The sequence below is a fragment of the Amphiura filiformis genome, chromosome 19, assembly GCF_039555335.1.
Source record: "Amphiura filiformis chromosome 19, Afil_fr2py, whole genome shotgun sequence".
NCBI classification, from domain to species: Eukaryota; Metazoa; Echinodermata; class Ophiuroidea; order Amphilepidida; family Amphiuridae; genus Amphiura; species Amphiura filiformis.
The window spans coordinates 51,956,943-51,978,298 of NC_092646.1; the positions used below are offsets into that span (position 1 = coordinate 51,956,943).

Consider the following 21,356-nt stretch of genomic DNA (forward strand, 5'->3'; position numbering starts at 1 on the left):
ACTCTCTTATTCTTGGGCACATAATCAGATTAGCTAGCTTGGAGGCTTGCCTTCAACCAACCAACCCTAATTTTTCTATTTACTGTGCAAAGAATACGGACCCTATTTTTGGAAATTCCTGAAAACTTCCCTCAAACTTGGTGGGTAGGTGCGACTTGGTCCAAGCCAGAGCAAGTTTGCATTTGTTAGGTTGTCCAAGTCAAATCAAATTTAAAGTTGCTCAGATTGGGCTGTAACTTTGGGGAACTGCAAAGATAATCCGAGGTCAAAGGTCAGGTTAAATTTATAGTTGCTCCGATCGACCTGTAACTCAGGTAAAATGACCCCAACACTTGGGGAAACTGCAAAGGTCATCTGAGGTCAAATGTCAGGTCAAATTTTAAGTAGCTCCTATTAGCCTTAACTCGGGGGTGGGGGGGGGGGTGATCCCTGACACTTGGGGAGTATCCAAGGTCAAAGATCAGGTCTGCTCCGATTGGGCTGTAACTTGAGAAAATTGATCCCTGATACTTGGGGAGTATGAAACCGCAAAAAGGTCATCGGAGGTAATTGGGCTGCTAACTTGCGGAAAATGATCCTGACACTTGGGGAGTATGAAACCGTAAAGGTCATCCGAGGTCAAAAGGTCAGGACAAAATTCAAGTTGCTCGATCAAGCTGTAACTTTCAAGTAAAATAATCCTCACACTTCGGGAGTATGAAACTGCAAATGTCATCCAAGGTTAAAGGTCAGGTAGGGCTCAAACTCGGTGACAACAAACCTCATGACCAGGGATACATTTTGGAACATTTTGAAGGGTCAGATGAAAGGTCATCTGGGCCAAATCTTAGCATTGCATTTTCAGGAAATCTGTATTAGCACATGGCTCAAACTCGGTGACAACAAACCTCATGACCAGGGTAACATTTTGGAACATTTTGCTGGGGTCAGATACCTCCAAACACCAACATTGCCCGGCTAGGTTTGTGGTCTAGTATGTAATAATATGGAACACACTTATGGGTGCCATTTGAATAAAAAGCTTATGAAAATAGTATGGAAACCTTTGAACATGCAAAATTTCCTGCTCGCTACACTCACAGTATATCAAAAACATTAACATTTACAAACTGGGATCTCAAAAAATATCTCAAAATATGTGCAGTATTTTCCACTAAAATGGTCCAACGTATGGATTTTAAGTGTAAAAGTTCCGTGTTTGATCCATGTGTAGTTGGATGCACCCATTGATAATCTTTGATAGGAGGATCAGAGTAAGTCGCTGCTGTCTACGGAACTGATCTTCTAGACAAGAAGTAGGGTCTTGGGAACTAAAAATGTCCCAATAACTCAAAAATGGGGGTCTTCAGAGCTAATAAATATAATTATGGTTAATGAAATAAAGCACTGGACACATTCTTTTGCTTTGATCTATATTCAAGGCACATTAAAATCAAGCTGAAATACTGAAATGCTATTAGATGATAAGAATTCTGTACAGACTTTGCCAAAATATCATCTTCATAATTTTAACTTCAGACTAATGTTTTATCATCATCATCAAAACCCAAAATAAGCAAATATCTTCATACTTTATTTATTTCCTTTCCTTATTTGTAAACATTAGGCTTTGTAACAAGTAGCCTAATCATGTGGGAAAAATAAGTACATATTTAATAACTATAATTTACACTAGGAAACACATTAGAACAGATATACATACATATTTTAGTATTTCAAGTATTTTATTAGATTATAACTGCAATTATACAGGGTGGTCCAAAAAGAACTTTACCCAATTTGAAAGGTTCAGTTCTCGAAGTTTTAGCAGCTATTCTCAAAAGTGTTACATATTTAAAAATATATCTTTCTAAGAATATGTGGTGGAAAAATGAGAAAAAAAGCGAAAAGTAATGAAATGGCAGCAGTTTTATGTCAGAGTCGAAAATCACCTTGTCCACCCGAAATTCAATGGGATGTATCTGATTACCAACAGGGATCGCTAGGCATTGCATATTAGTAAACCCCGGTAAACCCCGGCTTGTCATTCAAAATTTTACATGCATGAGCAAATTTTTATAATCCAAGGATTTCAAGGTGTCAAGATATGGCAATTTACAATACAAGACATGATTTTTTGGCAGAAGTATACTTAACTAGATTTCGCGGTTCTCGGGTTCGGTGGTTCTTGTGACTATCTCTAATTACCCAACACCCGGTACCCATATAGGCCTACTTGCCCTGATCGCCTTTTAATATACGTCTTTCAATGATCAAGACCCAATTTGAATAGGCCTATTGATCCGATGAGATGCACCTGCACGATTAACCACACTGCATGCTTTCCGATCCGATGAGATGCACCTGCACGATTAACCACACTAATGCTTTCTGATGCTCGCACTGCGCCCGTCGGTACCCCACGCATTACGCGATAAGCGCAGACATACAGCGTAGCACGCGATCACGCACCGTTGAGCACGCGTTAGTGAGCCGCGCAGCGCCGATAGCGCCAGACGGACGGACACGCCATGATTAGTATTATGACAACAGATTTTTTTTTTTTGACTTGTCAGAATCCCACCCAAACCTATCATAAGAAGTACATTACTATTAGTAACTATTATTATGTTGAATAGATGTGAAGGACTGAGTAGACGTAATAGAACTGGCGGAACTACTGCCTAATACTCCAGAGTCAGCTATATAATATGCAACAGCTTGTCTCGCATATCACGTAATGGCTTTTCAAATTGTTTTTGCATATTTTATGAAAATCTTTTGAGAGTATTTGATGAAAAAGTTATTTAAAATAAATTGTGATTGATTTGTTAATTTCATAATTCTTTGTCAATCACGGAATTGAAGTTCGGGTACACTATTGTATCTACAATGCTGGCCATAAGTGTTGGGACGGTTTGATAGGGTAATGTAAATAAGCCCCCCACTCCCCCGATCAATGTTGAATTCGACTTTTTTTGGTCACACGAGCCTTGTGGCACCCAACATTGATTGGTGGGGAGGGGGAGGGTTGGGGTGTTAGGAAAGTGTTTAGGCTTGACACCAAAGAAACCTCCACTTTATCACGTTAATAATAACGGAAATAAGGTCATACTATAGTGTCGTTTTCCATAAGTGTCCCAACACATTTTGGCCATGGTTGTATTTGAAAAGTTGAAAAAAATCATCTAATTTCAGTTTTTTGCTTATAACTCAAAAAGTAAATATGATATTGACACCAAATTTGGAGCAGTTAGAGATCTTATCATGTGGCTTTACCAAAAATTTTTTTGGATGGCTACATTTGAAATTTAGGGACTGGTCACTTAAAATGTCTTAAAACGATATTTTGGCCCTGTCTAAGTTCACTATTCGTCACTTTAACTGTCAAAAACTTGGGTTTTAAAATGGAAAATTATTGTTTCCACCAATTAAAATGTTACATTACAGCTATAGAAGAAAATAAAAGTTATCACAACATCTCGTGATCAAAAAACAAATAAAGGAATCGAACCCATGCACACTTGTTTTCCCAATTTACCGCAGCCTACCACAAATGAAGCAACAAAATACAGAAAAAAAGAAGAACGGACATTGGCAAAAATTAATAGAGCAGCGAATATGATATGATGAAGGATATTGTAAAATAATAACAAAAAGAAAAGTAAAAAGATATATAAATAAATTCAGGGGCTCGAACCCGTGTCCACTGTGCCTGTGGCAGATGCCGTATCCATTGCACCACAGAGCTGTATTACTTTAACAGGCTTAAACTGTAATATAATGCTATTCAAGATGCATTTATATAAATATACGCTCTACGGACGCTATAACAGTCAAACAAATCACACTTTTACGGCATTTGTTTCATTAACTGAATATTTATCATATAGCAGGTGTTGGCTGACATTTGTGCTCCACATATATTTCAGTTTTGGGCGGGGTAAAATGATTTTGGGACTGTATAGCGGCGATAGAGCGTTTGTAAAAGCATGTTGAATAGTTATATTATATTAAAATTCTTTACTTTGAAAGCTCTTTAAAGGCGCAATGTATACGTCGATTTTGCCACAGTCATTATGGACACGGGTTCAGCCCTGAATTTATTTAGCTAAAACAAATTTCTTTTCTTTTCTTTTGTTCATTTTACAATATCCTTGGACTGTATATGCTCTATTAATTTTTGCCAATGTCCATTCTTCTTTTTTTCTGTATGTCTACCTATATTTTACTTTCTATACTTACTATAAGTTTTCTTTGAAAGCGCTTTTAATAAATTTCAGTCATAAAATGTAATTTAAGCCTACTCCTGCCGACTATGATTATATTTACACGATATACTCGTTGTAAATACCACATACGTTTTTGATGCAAGCGATGAAAATGATTAAAGTTTTGTTTTTTTCTTCTAAAAATTAGCTTTTTTTTAATTTTAAGTATTTTTTTCCCAAAATCACTCTTTTAAAAGAGTTCAATCAATTCCTGTCAACAAATATCATGTATTTCTGGTGATTAAATCACTACTCTTTCAAAATAAAAGCGTCATTTTACATAAAAATGTAGTTGGCATAGGCTAATAATGTTCAGAACGCACTGTAAAATACATGATATTATGTATAAACGTGACCGTATCCCTAAATCACATGAGGAAAATGCAATAATTTTTATATAAGTGAAAAGATAAATAGTTTCTCCGTTTTCATGTAAAATTTGATGAAAATCCAAGCTATGGTTGAGGAGATATGGGCCAAAACACACATTTTAAAATTAGATTTTTGTACCTTAGAGACAATGCTGGCCATAAGTGTTGGGACGGTTTGATAGGGTAATGTAAATAAGCCCCCACTCCCCCGATCAATGTTGAATTCGACTTTTTTTTTTTTTTTTTCCTTGTGGCACCCAACATTGATTGGTGGGGAAGGGGAGGGTTGGGGTGTTAGGAAAGTGTTTAGGCTTGACACCAAAGAAACCTCCACTTTATCATGTTAATAATAACGAAATAAGGTCATACTATAGTGTACGTTTTCCATAAGTGTCCCAACACATTTTGGCCATGGTTGTAGCATGAATAGTAAGGATTAAAATCTTGGATTGTAATTCATTCCTGCATATAAACTTATACAAAATTACTTTTGAATGACAAGGCGAGGGTGTTTACCCATTATGCCTAATGCAATGCAGATAGTAATCGTATACATCCCATTGATTTATTGCGTGTGGACAAAGTGATTTTCGACCCATTTTTAGACAGATATATATTTAAAATATGTGAGTGGACACTACGAATGAGCCGTAAACTCTGCAAATTGTATTCTGAGATACATAGGTGTCTCAATAGGCGCTGACATGTTTCTCATTTGATAGCGTTTAAACCAATCAATAATCCTATTGCTGAAGAGGATAATAATCTTCTACATATAGAATCATTAAATATTTGCTTTGGCTAAATCCTGTTTATGTGGTGGGTTACAATTACATTGTATGTTGTCTGGGTATGAATAACCAACAATTAACAATGATAGGATATTCCCGAAGCTTGTTGACTTGGGGATGATTTGAAATGACCGCCAATTATGACTTTATTACTTGCAATGTGGAAAAAGAGATACATGTAGAACCGAAAAAAGTACCATTTTGTTGAAGGAGCAGAGTTCAACACACCATAACCTTGCTTCTGGAAATCGTTTGAAGTCAAATGATATACCTTTTAAAGCTTATGATATATATTTTCTAAACGAGAAATAAAACAAGATTGACCGGGGACCGAATTTACGGCTGATTCAGAAAGTGTCCAATCACATATGTAACAATATTGGGAATGACTTCTCTGAATTCTGAGAAATTAAGCTTTCAAATTGGGTAAAGTTCTTTTGGACCACACTGTATACAAACTACAGAGAACGCATACATAAAGCTCACAGAGCAGGCAGCAAATTCAAAATCTAATTACAAGCAAAAGTGAGAAACCATGGAAAGCACATGAAAAGCAAAAATCCAAACCATGGCAAACCCATAGCCAAGCAAATGGCAACCAGAAGAGCGAAAACTAGCTCTGTGCATGGACCGCACAGACCAGTGGTGACAGCGCCATAGGAACATGCCCCCCCATCAATCTGAAATTTTTAAATCCCATAGGAAAATTGCTGAAAAAACCACTTGTGCCCCCCCAATCATGGTGGTGCCCCCCCATGTGATGGCCCACGCCACACCACTGGCACAGACATGCATTTGCCACACAAATTTTGAGCCAATGGCAGCACTGATGCTCAAATACTTAGCAATGGCTTTGAAATTCAACTATATATGCCTTTTTCAATTGTTCATCAAGGATGTGTTTAAGTCCGGTTTTCTATGTAGGCCTACATAATGACATACATACATACACACATACAGTAATATTGAATTGTTATATTTAATTCATCCAGTAAAAATATCAGTAGACCTGTAAAAAGGCAGGCAAACCTGCTTGGGCACTTAAAGGCACACTATAGAACATCTTAAATCGTGCTACGAACTGGTCCATGGAGGCCAAACACAGCAAATATGAAATTGAGATAAAAGGCAAAATATATGGAGTAACTAGAGCGGTTACCTACACCATAGCTGAACCATGGGCCATTGACAGCGGTTTTTGAGAATTGCAAAAAAACCCATGAAAATTGAAGGAAAAACTGGGGAAAATCAGCCAATCCACAGTGTCATCCACTACCTCGATCTCAAGGGCTTAACACCCAAGCAGGTCCACTAAGACGTAGTGACCACACTTGGGGGTTTCTCTTCGTACAGCATGAAGTGGGCTGTCGAGTTCAAATGTGGAAAGGAGAGACTGAATACGATCCCTGCCCAGGAAAGCCAGCCACCATCCCCACAGGGTCGAAATTGACAATTCTTAGAAACAGCTGACTGCCAAGGTTCAATTGTCTCCAACAGAAAAACTATAAAAAAATAATTACTTCAAACTTTCTATTTAATCATTCAGTGAACTGCAAAGAAAATCAGTTACAACTGTATTGCTCATCTTCTACTTTAAGTCACAAACTCATCATCAATTGCCCCTCGTAGCACATGAATACAAAACAATCGAAGTGCTCTCTTTAGTAGATATCAATCAATCAATCAATCAAAAAGATAGCATGCATGTAATACAAAACAACAATCTAAGTTATGATCTTCAGTAGTAAGCATGTGTGTAATACAAAATCTACCTGGTATCTTCAGTAGTAAGCATGTGTGTAATACAAAATCTACCTGGTACGTGCTATCTTCAGTAGTAAGCATGTGTGTAATACAAAATCTACCTGGTACGTGCTATCTTCAGTAGATAGCACATGTGTAATATAAAACAATGTAAGTGATATCTTCAGTAGTAGATTGCATGGGTTTCACACAAAACAATTTAGATGCTAATATTAAGTGCTAGTGACAAACCAGCAGTGGCGTAGCAAGCACTTTTTCAGAGGGTATGCAAATAGGGGGCAAGGGGGAGCCAACTTTTAAGGGGGGCAAAGATTGACAAAAATGGTCAAAAATGAAGGAAAAAACTAATCGTCAGTAGATAGCATGTGTAAAATACAAAACAAACTACGTGCTATCTTCAGTAGATAGCATGCATGTAATACAAAACGACAATCTAAGTTATGATTTTAAAATCTGATCGGGGATATGTTCATTTCAAGTGAAATGTTTTAGTTTACAAAAAGGCCATGTGTCGTCGTGAACTAATAATAGAAAAAATTATACATTTTCTTTCAAAATAAAAGGCAAAAATATGGAGTAACTAGAGCGGTTACCACACCATAGCTGAACCATGGGCCATTGACAGTTAGCGGTTTCTGAGAATTGAAAAAAAAATCATGAAAATTGAAGGTAAAAACGGGGGGAAATTCAGGCAATCCGCAGTACCATCCACTACCTTGGTCTCAAGGGCTTAACACCCAAGCACATAATACCCTTGTATCTACTGAAGATAGCACATGTATACAAAACAATCAAAGTGCTATCTTTAGTAGACAGCACCATTATGGCATGCAAAACTATCCAAGTGTTACCTTTAGCAGGCTTTTTAGTTTGTTTGTGAATCATGAGTGTTAAGCTTAAAGATTAAGGAGTGTAATAAATCACACTCCTTATGATCATTTAAGGAGTGTTGTGGAGTGTGATCACACTCGCACTGCGTTAAAGCCTGCTTTAGTAGATAGCATATTTGAAATACAAATCAAACTATGTGCTACTATTAATTTGTAAGTACTCTTTAGCAAAGTCATAGCTCATTGAAAATAGTAACCTTTTGCACACGATTTGTAATTTAAGAGCCAGTCTTCCTTATTATGTACCCAACTCGATACAAAAATATATATTGGTACATATTAACACCAACAACTCACATGTACAATATAAGCATGCACAGCGCCTTCATTCAGCTAAAAAATCTTGAAATTTCGCCTCTGTGAGCCTAGTTTACAAATGGCAAACTTTGGAGGGGCATAACATCATCATCCCAACCTGCGTTTTGCATTTTTTTTGAAGTACCAAATGGTTACATCACAAAATGGTACATAAAAACAGCAAATCCAATGTTTTGATGAAAAGCCTCAGGCAAACTTCAGCATCATAATGGGCCACGCCATCGAGATCCCAAGTCCAAACAAGTTTGTAATTACAGACCTCCATGGTAAGTTTCATTTTCCAGCAAAAACTTTTTTGGATTTTGATGGCGCACAGAGTTAATAAAGGTCAAAGGTCAAAATTCCCAATGTCATGAACAAAGACAAGGGGATCCATTTGTTTTATAAGTCATGTGAATGATCCACTCCTGCCTAATAAGACACCATCTTCAGTCAGGATACATCCAAAATTAGAACATTTCCACTTTTTGCAGCTATTTTGCACAAAATTTGTTGATTTTGCCCACCCCTCTTACTGAAATTCACTTTGCCCACCCCTGAAATTCACTCTGCCCACCCCTGAAATTCACTCCCCCAATAAAATTAATTGTGCTGTCACTGACCATGATAGGTGAAACCGTCAAGAATCAATTTTGATCAGAAGACAAGGACCCAATGTCATGAACAAAGACAAGGGACCCACTTCATAAGTCATGTGCATGATCCACTCCTGCCTTATAAGACACCACCTTCAGTCAGGATACATCCAACTGGAGGAATCACCAATCATCATTTTGATGATGCCCATCGATCATGATCAGTGGCGGAACTACAGGGGGCAGGAAGGCATTTCACCAAAATTAGAACATTTCCACTTTTTGCAGCTATTGAGATTGCACAAAATTTGTTAATTTTGCCCACCCCTCTTACTGAAATTCACTTTGCCCACCCCTGAAATTCACTTTGCCTCCCCCCAATAAAATTCATTGTGCTGTCACTGACCATGATAGGTGAAACCGTCAATGGCAAGTGAAAGTTTTGGTTTTGTTCAAAAGAAACCTTTCATATTGTCTACCAATAACCTTGATGAATCTATTTATATAGCTAGCACCTGTGCTATCTTCAGTAGATAATACAAAACAATCAAAATGTTATCTTCAGTAGATAATTATATTGTTTTGTATGATAAGTGATATCTTTAGCAGATGCATCCTTGTATAACATGTAGAATGGGGTTCTAACCCACAAGCTTACGATCATTAGTCCAATGCTCTAGCTACTGCACCACAAAACCCGGAAGTGTATCTTCAGTAGAAAGCACTGTGTTTAAAAGGCCATGTGTCGTGAACTAATAATAGCAAAAATTATACATTTTCTTTCAAAATAAAAGGCAAAAATATGGAGTAACTAGAGCGGTTACCACACCATAGCTGAACCATGGGCCAACTTTGAGAAATTTGCACCAAAATGGTCAAAAAATGCTGATTTTTCAAAGAAAAATCATAAAAAGCCCGATTTTGGCCCAAATTTCAAATCTTTTTGGTGAAATTGGTCAAAATTCAAAAAAAAAAAAAAAATGAAAAAACGGGTCCTAGATATTTTGATCTAGTTTTTAAAAATTGATAAAAAAAAAATTTTGGCCTAAGAATTTTGTTGTTAGGATGCACGAAAAAGAAGTGGGCCAAAAACCGTTATTTTTGGGATTTTGGGCCAAAAATGGCATTTTGGCCCAATTTGACCTCACAGATGAAATTATCAAGTCTTTGCCATTCTGAATATGTATACTTTTATATACTTTAGACTAACAATTTAGAAGTTATGAGGCCCGAAAGTTTCCATAATTCCAGGGTTCAGACCAACCTTAAATACAAAACATCTTATCTTAGAGTAAAAATTTCATTTGAATGAACAAAGCTGCCAACAGTGCGATGATTGTCCACTAATACTGTGTGATTAATTATTGCATGTGTCTAACAGGGAAGAGAATCCAACTCACTCGTGATTAGCTTGTGTTTTTCATTAAGTATGCAAGGTTGTGCGTTTGCATTGTATTTTGAAATAAGATCAGGGATATGTTCATTCAAGTGAAATGTTTACTATAAGGCCATGTGTCGATGAACTAATAATATCAAACATTTCTGGAAGGAAAAATGGTATCTACATACAGTAGTAGGGGCAAGTCTTAAGCAGTCCAAGCAGTATTCTTGTACAGTCCTCACCTCTAATGAAAATTTTGTGTATCATAACGATACATCAACTTGGTGCAACCTTATCAAAGTTTACAATTTTAGATGAGCCATTGCCCCCACTTTGCACCAATAAGGTTGTTTTTGATAGGTGCTAAAATAATAACATATGTGATGCGATCAAGCAAAATCAGTCGGAAATATCGATTTTGAGATATAGCCACACAAAGTAAATATTTCCTTTTGTTTCTGGTTGCTTTGGAAACTCTTTAGTTGCTCATATCTTTGGAATTGGTTGTTCAATTTCAATGCTGTTTTCTGCAAAATCCAGATTTGTAAATGTTTTTACTATCCTATAAGAAACAGAAAATTTAATATTTCCAAGTTCCAACTGATTTTGCTTGATCACATCACATATTAATAACAAATTACAATATTGCTATGATCTTCAGTTGACAGCATGTGTGGAATGAACTACTTGGCATAGATTCAGTAGATAGCATACAGACTATCCTGATAGCATATGAAACATACTTAGCATTAGCTTCAGTAGACAGCATGCAGACTATCTAAGTGCTACTTTTAGTTCTCTATAGACTATTTTAGTCTCAATTCCATGAGACTATTAAAACCAAACTACCAAGCAGCCCTATATGAATATTCTTAAGGAGCGCTTCCTTTCTTCCGGTATAAGGTAGGCTAGCAAGTGGATGTCATCAAGCGCCCATCACCTCTATGGAATTCTCCTCTTTTGAGACAAACAGCTGCACCTCTTGTGTTCGACGCATTGTGATTTTGGTATGGCGAATATGATCACCTGTGACAAAATGAAGATTTATGGAAATTAAAATTAATAAAATAACAGCTCAGTGGTTAGCCCATCTTTCTTGGAATCATCAGGCTTTCAGTTCAAGTCTATCACATAACACAATACATAATATAGGTTTTTACTCTTGTTACTCTCGTTAAGAGTTTAAGTAATGTTGTTTGTTTAAACTTGCATTTAATTAACAAAATTAAGTTCTTGATTTGAGATTAATGACTAGATATGATTTTTATTGTAGTTCAAATGACAAATATCAATGTAAATGCTGTTTATTTTTTTTCCTATACGATACAACCCCAAAGGTGGAGTGCATTGTGATGGAAAAAAATAATGTGCAAGGGCATCAGTATTTTGACTGCTCAGTGCCAGAAGTAGGTAAGCGCAATAGCTGCCCTGTGAACATTTTGGCAGTTTACACACAGTACATTGTACTCATACTTCACATGGCAGCTATTGCACTTACCCACTTCTGGCACTGAGCAGTCAATTTGGCATTTGAACATCAACAAACTTGTTTCAAACAAGCCCCATACTAAATAGGGACAGGTACATGTAGCAATCAGTAACTATTGATGTGACGGGTCACATATTCTTTATATTTTAAAAAAAGGTGAGGAATGGCATCCTGGGCAAGTTTGGCAAGAAATGGTGAGGTACTAAATTCCAGCACATTTTGTCTGGAATATAAGTAAAGCACCCAATTAACACATTGTTATCATGTTGACTCAATTGGTCATAACCTTCCTGGGCTGTCTGGCAGGAATTACTGTAATAAAAATTAAAATTGTTAATGACCAGTCAAGATTAATAGGAAAATATTCACGGGAAAATTTTCTGGTCACGTGATACCCATGGGCGCAGACATATTAGCATTATGGAATGTGACCCCGAGCACAGCGGGTGGTCTTCCAATGTATTTGAATAGGAAGAACTTCTCCTTGGATGCAAAATAAGTTACTTGTCGGAAGTTTATAATATTATAACAAGAGTTTCCGTAGATAAATATTTTTTTTCCGAAGGTAAATATTTTTGAAATTACGTTTTGATGATATTGTGAAGAAATCAATGATTTTGCAATGCTCGAATTTCTATCGAAACTGCGGCCAAAACTAATTTTTCAATTCAAAATAACTAAGACTTGAATAGCGAGGTCACCGCCAGGGGTCAGAGATCAGGCTCAAGGTTACATTTACATTGATACGCATTGGTCACATGTCCAATTTTCCGTGAAAATTTACCTATTAATCTTGACTGATGACCAATTGAGTCAACATGATAACAAAGGTGTTAATTGGGTGCTACTTATGGGTGCACACCACCAAATAGATTTCCTATTCATTTATGTGTTAAAAGGTATGGAGGAATTGATCGTTTTCTCATTGTTAACCCTCCTGGTTCATTCAAAACACCATTTTACCTAATGTTTATGATATCTTCTACAATATAACCAACAAATATTGGGTAGGTAAGCAGCTCAATGGTTCTTACAATAAAAACACTGATTTTTTTTTTACCAGCCATTTACCTTGGTGGTGTGATTTGGTGGTGTGGAATCTGCAGGGTTAAAATTTTTTCTTAAAACCCCATTTTACATGATCTGCAGCCTTTCTCAACATATCTTGACCATTAAAAGTGAAATTATGCAAGTTTAAAGCCATATTATAACATTTTCAAACAAAATAGATTAGCATTTCTTTGCCATAAAATGTTAGCTTTTACCGTCAGATATATCCCCTTTTATTTTGAGCCGAACAACTACGGCAAAGCAAAGAAAATTGGAATTTACTACCAGCGCACATGTCGCCTATACGTACCACTCCTTCGGTCGTGTTGTGGTACGACCCTTTGTTGTGTATATCACCGTCCCGCACGCCGTGTACGTACTGTGTGTTATGAACATTGTGTATGCGTTCGACTAATAATTCCATCGTAATAATAAAGCGCCGGTTCCGGCGTTTTATTAAAATCTCAGATTTTGACAAAACTACAGCACCTAGAGTCTTGATTTTTGCAGGGTATATTGGTTTAATAAAGTACAATTTAATCGTGTAAAAAAGGAATTTTAAAAATTCAGTGAGGGAGTCTTCCTCAGCAAATGTTATAATATGGCTTTAAGTATTGATGCCGACTCAAATTAATGCAGCATGTGTATTGCTAACCATGTGCTATCTACTGAAGATAGTAACATTAAGATATGATAATCAGGCAGGGCCTAATTTGTTGCTTCTCAGCCTTTCAGATGTTTTTAATTGAGTCACAGAACACATGTTAAAGTTGAAACAAAGATTAATATAGCCATACCTATTATCAAGTAGGCAAAGTGATAGTTCAGTGAGTTGGACTTACCCATGAAACACAGCATCCCTTTTAAAGGCTTTTCTTGTTTGCGGCGGTTTTTCTTGTAAATAGTCAAAGGGATTTTTTCTGTAACTTCATCATGATGCCAGATGGTCACATACATGGTCATATCTGAACAAAAACAAAATTGAAATCAGACAGATTACTGCAGCTGCATTAATTAAACCAAATTCGGTCATGTCTCAGAGTCAGTAACTAGCACCTGGCCAGGCTACTTGACAAAACCCCAATTTTTCAGGTTAGGCTTATAGGCCTTAATTAATATCTTGTGCAAGAAGAATGGTCTAGACTAGCTGATAAATAATTACATGTACTTGAGCATGCATTTTCAGGTAAGCTTAAAGCCTTAAGGGCTGGGGTATGAACGTTTGGACAGTATTTATTTTGGGACATTAGAGCACATCAGACTTATCGAATTGCATTCTGAATACGAAGAATGTCATTCTGATATCAAATAATTTTGATTTTTTGAAATTCGCAATTTAATACACATTTTATGGCAAATCATTGAAAATTGATATTTTTTATATTTAACAGTACTTGAAGTAAACATTATAAATCTGATGATTTATACTCAAAGTGTATGTAGGTGGGGTGAAAAAGCCGACGATCAATTGAAAATTTTGACCTTTCAGTATTGAAGATATGGATTTTTTTCCCAAAACACCAAAATAAATTAGGTCTTTTGGGAAACAAATCCATATCTTCAATATGAAAGGTCAAAATGTTCAATTGACCGTCGGCTTTTCCTCCCTGCTACATACACTTTAAGAATATATCATTAGATTTATAATTTACTTCGAATACTGTTATATATAAAAAAATTGAAAAATATCAAATTTTATAATTTGTCATAAAATTTGTATTATATTGTAATTATCAAAAAATGAAAATTATTTGATATGAGAAAGACATGCTTCGTATTCAGAATGCAATTTGATAGGTCTGAGGTGCTCTCATGTCCCACAAAAAATACTGTCGAAACGCAATAAACGCTCATTTTAGATCCCTTAATGTACGATTTCCTTCAAACTTTAAATTGAAGGAAATCTTTAACTTTCAAAATTCAATCTGAAGCCATTTTTGAGCATATTTCCAAATCCTCATATCTAGCCCCCCACCCCCATGTAATGCAAATTAGCAAAAAACTTACACCAAAACAGACAAATCTGGTTATATACTATTCCACAATTTGTATTTTATCTTGCTCAGTGATCTACATGTACATGTAAATATAGTGCATCCCCACACAGTGTTTCTAGAGTGTCTGTCATACATGTCAAATACTATTAGTTATCCCCTGTTTGTTCATGCAATACGAATGCGGCCTCGTGTGATACGACCTCAAAACCAGTGATATTTTTCGTATTGCATTTGAACAGACAGGGGGTAACAAATTTATCATTCAGTATACATTTAACACAAATAAACACAAACAAACAAACAAACAAACAAACAAACAAACAATCAATCAATCAATCAATCAATCAATCAATCAATCAATCAATCAATTAATTAATTAATTAATTAATTAATTAATTAATTAATTAATTATTAATTAAAAAAAATAATACCACAATCATAAAGTGATCAAGTTATAGGCCTACTCCAAACTCCAGGCATGAGACTGCACTTTCCTAAAAAAAACTGAAAAAGCGCGTGAAATTGGGCAAAAAGTACCAAAAACAGGCTGAAATTAAATAAAGTTGCGGAAGTTTGGACTATAAAAAAAACTGAATTCAGTTTTTAAACTGAAAATTCTCATGCCTGAAACTCTTCAATGCATGCTTTACAGTTTTCTGTCATGCAACTACCGCCAGGCCATGTAATACAGCGCTTAGTGCCACGCGTGTGATGCACTTAGCACACGACGTGAGGTAGCGCAGTAATTGCCATCTCTACCGCATACGCGATCAGCACAATACAACGCGAGTATGCAGGCCCGTTAATTACCGGTACTGATTAAGAGCTGAATAATACGGCTATATATTGTACGGTAATTTATGAACGCTGAACAATATGAAATTATATTATTTGGCTATTAACCAATGAAATGTTGTTATTCATGTCTACTGAATGATAAAGGGTCATACATGATCTGTAGCCTTTCTCAACATATCTCGACCATTAAAAGTGAAATTATTCAAGTTTAAGTATTGATGCCGAGTTGCCGACTAGAATTAATGCAGCATGTGTATTGCTAACCATGTGCTATCTACTGAAGATAGCAACATTAAGATAATTATGATAATCAGGCAGGGCCTAATTTTTGTTTCTCAACCTTTCAGATATTTTTAATTGAGTCACAGAACAAGTTGAAACAAACATTAATATAACCATACCTATTGTTAAGTAGGCAAAGCAATAGTTCAGTGAGTTGGACTTACCCATGAAACACAGCATCCCCTTTTAATGGCTTTTCTTGTTTGCGGCAGGTTTCTTGATGGCAGATGGTCACATACATGGTCATATCTGAACAAAAATAAAATTGAAAGCAGACAGATTACTGCAACTGCATTAAACCAAACTCAGTCATGTCTCCGAGTCAGTAACTAGCACCTAGCCTTCTCCACAAAACCCCAATTTTTCAGTTTTGGCTTATAGGCCTTAATTAATATCTTGTACAAGAGGAATGGTCTTGACTAGCTGATTAATAATTACATGTACTTTAGCATGGTAAGAAGACTTTTTCAGGTAAGCTTAAAGCCTTAATGTATGATTTCCTTCAAATTTTAAATTTGTTATTATGCACTTAAAATGCTAAAATAATGCTAATAATAATTATCGGGAAAGGTTTCTGTCCATTTGAGCTGAAATAACAAGGTAAAGTGAAATAAACCCAGCTGGTTATTATGGCCGTTTAACATGCAGTTATATAGGAGGACATTGTGTCATAATTCTTGAATTATGACATTATGTCGAACTTTGCTCTGATGACCTACAATTACAAACACAACAAATTTGGCTGATTCCATTTAGGTGCAAGTTGGGACATGTGTAAACATGACAAATATGCCAAAAAATCAGGTGTTCCACTATTCCACAATCATGACAATTTGTATTTTATCTTGCTCAGTGATCTAAATATAGCACATTGCCAGACAATGTTTTTAGAGTGTCTGTCATACATGTCAAATACAGGGTACACACAGCCAAATGTGACCCCTCGCCACAACTGAGCCCTGAAGTCGCCAATCATCATTTTTGAGATATTCAACCAAAATATTCTGCTTGAAATTAGCTTTAAAATGATGTATATCACGTCTATAGTACTTGACATTTAAGTAGTGAAAAATCAATAAAACAGTCAATAAATCCTTTGTTTCCTATTGTTTGTTGTTAAGTTCGATGGAGCATATCTCAATAGTGGCACTGGTGACATCCGGGCTCAGTTGTGCCGAGGGTCACAAATAGAGTTCCTATTCATGTATGTATTAAAAGATATGGAGGAATTGATCGTTTTCTCATTGTTAAACCTCCTGGTTCATTCAAAACACCATGTTACCTAATGTTTATGATATGTTCTTCCATATAACCAACAAATATTGGGTAGGTAAGCAGCAGCTGCAAGCTTGATTTTTCACAGTGACATGTTGAAAACTATGTACATCCTGTCAATACAGCACACTGATTATATGTAGTGACGTCATCTGGTGAAGAAGAACAAAAAGCGTGCCTCAAATTTCATAATTGTAACAAATGTAATCTTTTTATGCTTAGATATTGAGAAAACCATCCACAAAGTACAGCTATCACAAAGATAGGCACGTGAGCCTTAATTCTTTTGAAATCAATCCCGGTGTGGTTCTTACAATAAAAACACTGATTTTTTTTTACCAGCCATTTACCTTCATGGTGTGATTTGGTGGTGTGGAATCTTATATTCCAGACAAGGGTATGGATGTGCTGGATGTACCTTGCCTTTCCTTGCCAAACTTGTCCAGGATCTGAGCAAGACTTAATCTGAGCCATTCCTTGCCTTTTTTCAAGGTAGTGAAATGATGCCACTTGCACCCACATCTCATATGCACAGTTTGTCCCTTACATACCCTGTGTCTTGAATATCTATATAGCCCACCAACCATGTGCTTAAGAGGCTAGGAAATATTTCCAATATCTCATACCCTAGTTTGTTTGCCTTTATCTAATCTTGCCCAACATGACAACTTACTATTAGCACTTAACTTAGCCAAGAGTCTATCCAGCGTAGGGAATTTTTTAGCCTTTTTAGAAACATGTTTGTAATTGGCTTATAGCCATCACATGCTGACAATACACATAACTGATTTGGTTAATCAAAACTAGCAGGTCGAGATCAGGCCTCATCACAAAAGGCCTCATCATTCTGTATAGAAAACTGTGTAGCATGTTATCCCGGGCATGTTATTTACTTCAGATAAAGTTCAATATAACTACATTGCACAAAACTAAGTCCATTATCTATAGTTAATTGAATGTTTATTAACGCTTGTAATAACCCATGTGTATAAACCTGTATAATATTGACAAAGACAAATATCCCTGACACCCTGACCCTAACAAAAGCTAGCAATGAGTTAATAAAAATTCCTTTAAAAAAGGAATGGGCACCCAATGTGAGCTTGGTTGTGATGTGGTGAATTTCATGGTCTTTATATTTGGTATTATTATCTCTTGCAAACCTGGTGACACCTCATTACAGAAATCAGACCTGTTGATAGGTTGTAAGAGGGATAGCCTTTTCCAGGCACGGATTGGGCCATATATAAAGAAAGTTTTGCTACTTTGCAACGCAATAAAAACCTAAATGCAAAATGAGATCCTGTAGGTGGCTCCCGAGGTGGCTTAAAAAACTAAATGCAAAATGAGCTTTTTAAAAAATATTCTTTTCCAGAGTCAAGACGCAGGTATCATTATTAAGCCTCATATCACTTATTTATTGTCGAATAAGTGCAGAGTAGGTTAGATATGAATATTAAATGTTAGATCAAAGTACATGTACTATACACTTGATCCGTGAACTTGTCTTTTTAAAGACAAATTCTTGTATGCTACCTTGTCTTTTACCTTTTCTCGCCTAGCCTCGCCAATTATGAGCACTTTCTTGTCTTTGTGGGTTTCTAGTGTGTTTGGTCTGTACTGGGTCTGTAAGCTGTAGCCAGTAGCCGTGGTGATGTTGCATTTTCAAAGAGGGGGCATTTATTAGGTCTTTTTTACAACAGTAATTCAAGAAAAAATAGGTAAGCTTAAAAATCACACCAAAATGACTAACTATATTTGGACTTCTGGTTCAAATGTTTGGTTGAAACAAATGATGGGGCATTGATGGGGGGGCAAAAATAGTGTAAATACGGTCTATAATATGTTCAATATCTAGTTGGAGCGAACATCACTTTTGTGCAGGTGGTGCCCGTGGAATGGAGGGGCTCAATAATGTTAAAATTGTAGTGGACTTATTATACTGCAATAAGGCCAAAAAAAGGTGGTTTGTTTGTCCTCCACTGCCGCTCCTCAGATCAAGGCCTGACCAATTTTTTTTATAAATTTTTTTAAAAATAAAATAAGTAAAATTCAACTTCAGATTTGGAGTATCTCTGGACCTAGCTAGAGCTAAATACTAAGATCTTTCATGGTTGAAAGTAAAAAAAAAGCCCCCCAAAAACATTTTGTGTCTTCAATATGCAAAGTAATAGCTTGTGTTCATGTCATAGTCTATTATATTTAGTGACTTCAAAATACATTGGATATGAAATCATTAAAAGACTATGTCATGAACACAAATTATAACTGCATATTAAATACACAAAATGTGTTTTTTTTAAAGTCACCATTATGAATGTGGCATTTATTTTAAGCTCTAGCTAGGTCCAGGAATACGCCAAATCCGAAAAAAAAAAAATTAAAAAAAATCCGCCCGCCCGCACAACCTCTTTCAAAGCTGTGGAGGACAAACAAACAGTTTTTTTGGGGGGCCTAACAATTGATTTATGTTAATATATGCTAAATACCGGATAATCTGGCTCACTTTAAACACGCACATAGAGTAGTGAAGTAAAAATAGCCCGGGGGGGGTACTCAAGTTTGGTTTTGGTAGGGACGTGCCGCTGAGAATTTGAAAGTGGACCCATAAATATACCAATTTTTCAAGAAATTTGGACCCATTGATATACCAAAAGTCAAAATTTTCGGCCGAATTTAACCCAAATTGTCCTAGTTTTTACAAATTTTCCCAAAATTTTGGGAAAATTTTGAAAATGTTTGCTAAATTAACGAAAAATTGGGCTATTTTCCGAAAAAAATGAGAAAATTTTGAAAAAGGACCCATTCATATACCAAAATAGGCTTTGAAAAAGGGTCATTGATATACCAAGAGGCTGAAAATGCTACCCATATTTATGCACGCCCCGTATGGTCATTTGTACTGAGAACCCCCCCCGGGAAAAATAGTCCTATAGTAAAATAATAAGCTAAGCACAATTTTGATTTCATCATCATCATCAGCCGTATTCAGCCCACTGCAGGGCGAAAGCCTCCCCAAGTTGGCAACAAAGTTTCCTGTCATTTGCTTTTGCCATCCACCTGATCCCTATGAAACTTGCTATCTCATCCCTCCATCTGACTTTCTGTCTGCCTTGGTATCATTGCCCAAATCAATATAAAATTCAAATAACATGGTGAAGTTTTTAACATGGTGAAGTACATGATTTAGGCCTATAATTATGTCAACAAAAATTATAGTTGATTGTACGAACAACATAACTCCTTTTTCTTTCATGGCAAGTTTCTTTGAGACGCGAATCAGAAATTGATAATATAAATCTTAATGACCAATAGTCTTAATGACCAATCGTCCCCTATTTGGGACAATGGTCGAGGTCCAATGACCTTTAACCTTTTCCCATCGCTCCAACATGATATGGAATCTATATTAGTATCAGGGAGCACAGATAGAGATTGCCCGGGGAGAGATTGCCCCCACTGCAATACTGGCTTGCTTTTCAATTTCTTACCTCTGGAAACCTTGAAGTCTGTAACTTGTTACTTGTGATATACTGCCATTTCGAAAAAAGCTCTCTATATATATACTTTCCTTCTACATTAAGGTTCTTCTAGCTGTAAAATCAAAAAATACAAATTAACAAAGAATAATGAAGAATTAAATTTTACACTCCTGTGCAATTAAAGCAATGTTCAACAGTTTTAGTCACAGGTTCTGAGAGCCTATGCATATGATCCTAGTCCCAATTCTGCTACGAAAAAGGAAATATGTTACTCCTGCTGATCCCTATACATGTACTGGAAGTTGACAAGGACTTACAAGCATGTCCACTAATTCAACGTGTTCCCGGCGTAAAGTTACGCTAACATTGATAAAAATTCCACAAATATTTTCGCTACTCCTACAGCGTGTCCACACCTAGCCTACTCCTAGCACTACGCCGATCCACCAAGCATTCACTTCTGGTCGGTGTAAACATCGACTACCACTTCCAGTGTTTCTGTGACCTTTTTCAACCACGCAATATGTAATGTCTTATTTCCGACCAACAAAAGGTGAAACTTACACGGTGTCAGGAGTAGCAGTGTTTACATTGCAACTTACACCTGGCGGAGGGTACACCAGCTTGCTACTCCTGACTTTTG

At 36.3% G+C, this 21,356-nt stretch overlaps 1 long non-coding RNA gene across 2 annotated transcripts; it reads right to left on the reverse strand.

The window, feature by feature from the left end:
• Positions 1-13,748: 13,748 nt before the first annotated feature.
• Positions 13,749-20,771, reverse strand: LOC140140767 (uncharacterized). Of its 2 annotated transcripts, none has more exons than XR_011857284.1 (3): positions 20,723-20,771; positions 16,121-16,205; positions 13,749-13,844 (listed from the first exon to the last, which is right to left on the reverse strand). It is a non-coding gene; the product is annotated as an uncharacterized lncRNA (long non-coding RNA). The 2 variants fall into 2 exon arrangements; XR_011857283.1 differs by lacking the exon at positions 20,723-20,771 and adding an exon at positions 17,239-17,377.
• Positions 20,772-21,356: the final 585 nt, after the last annotated feature.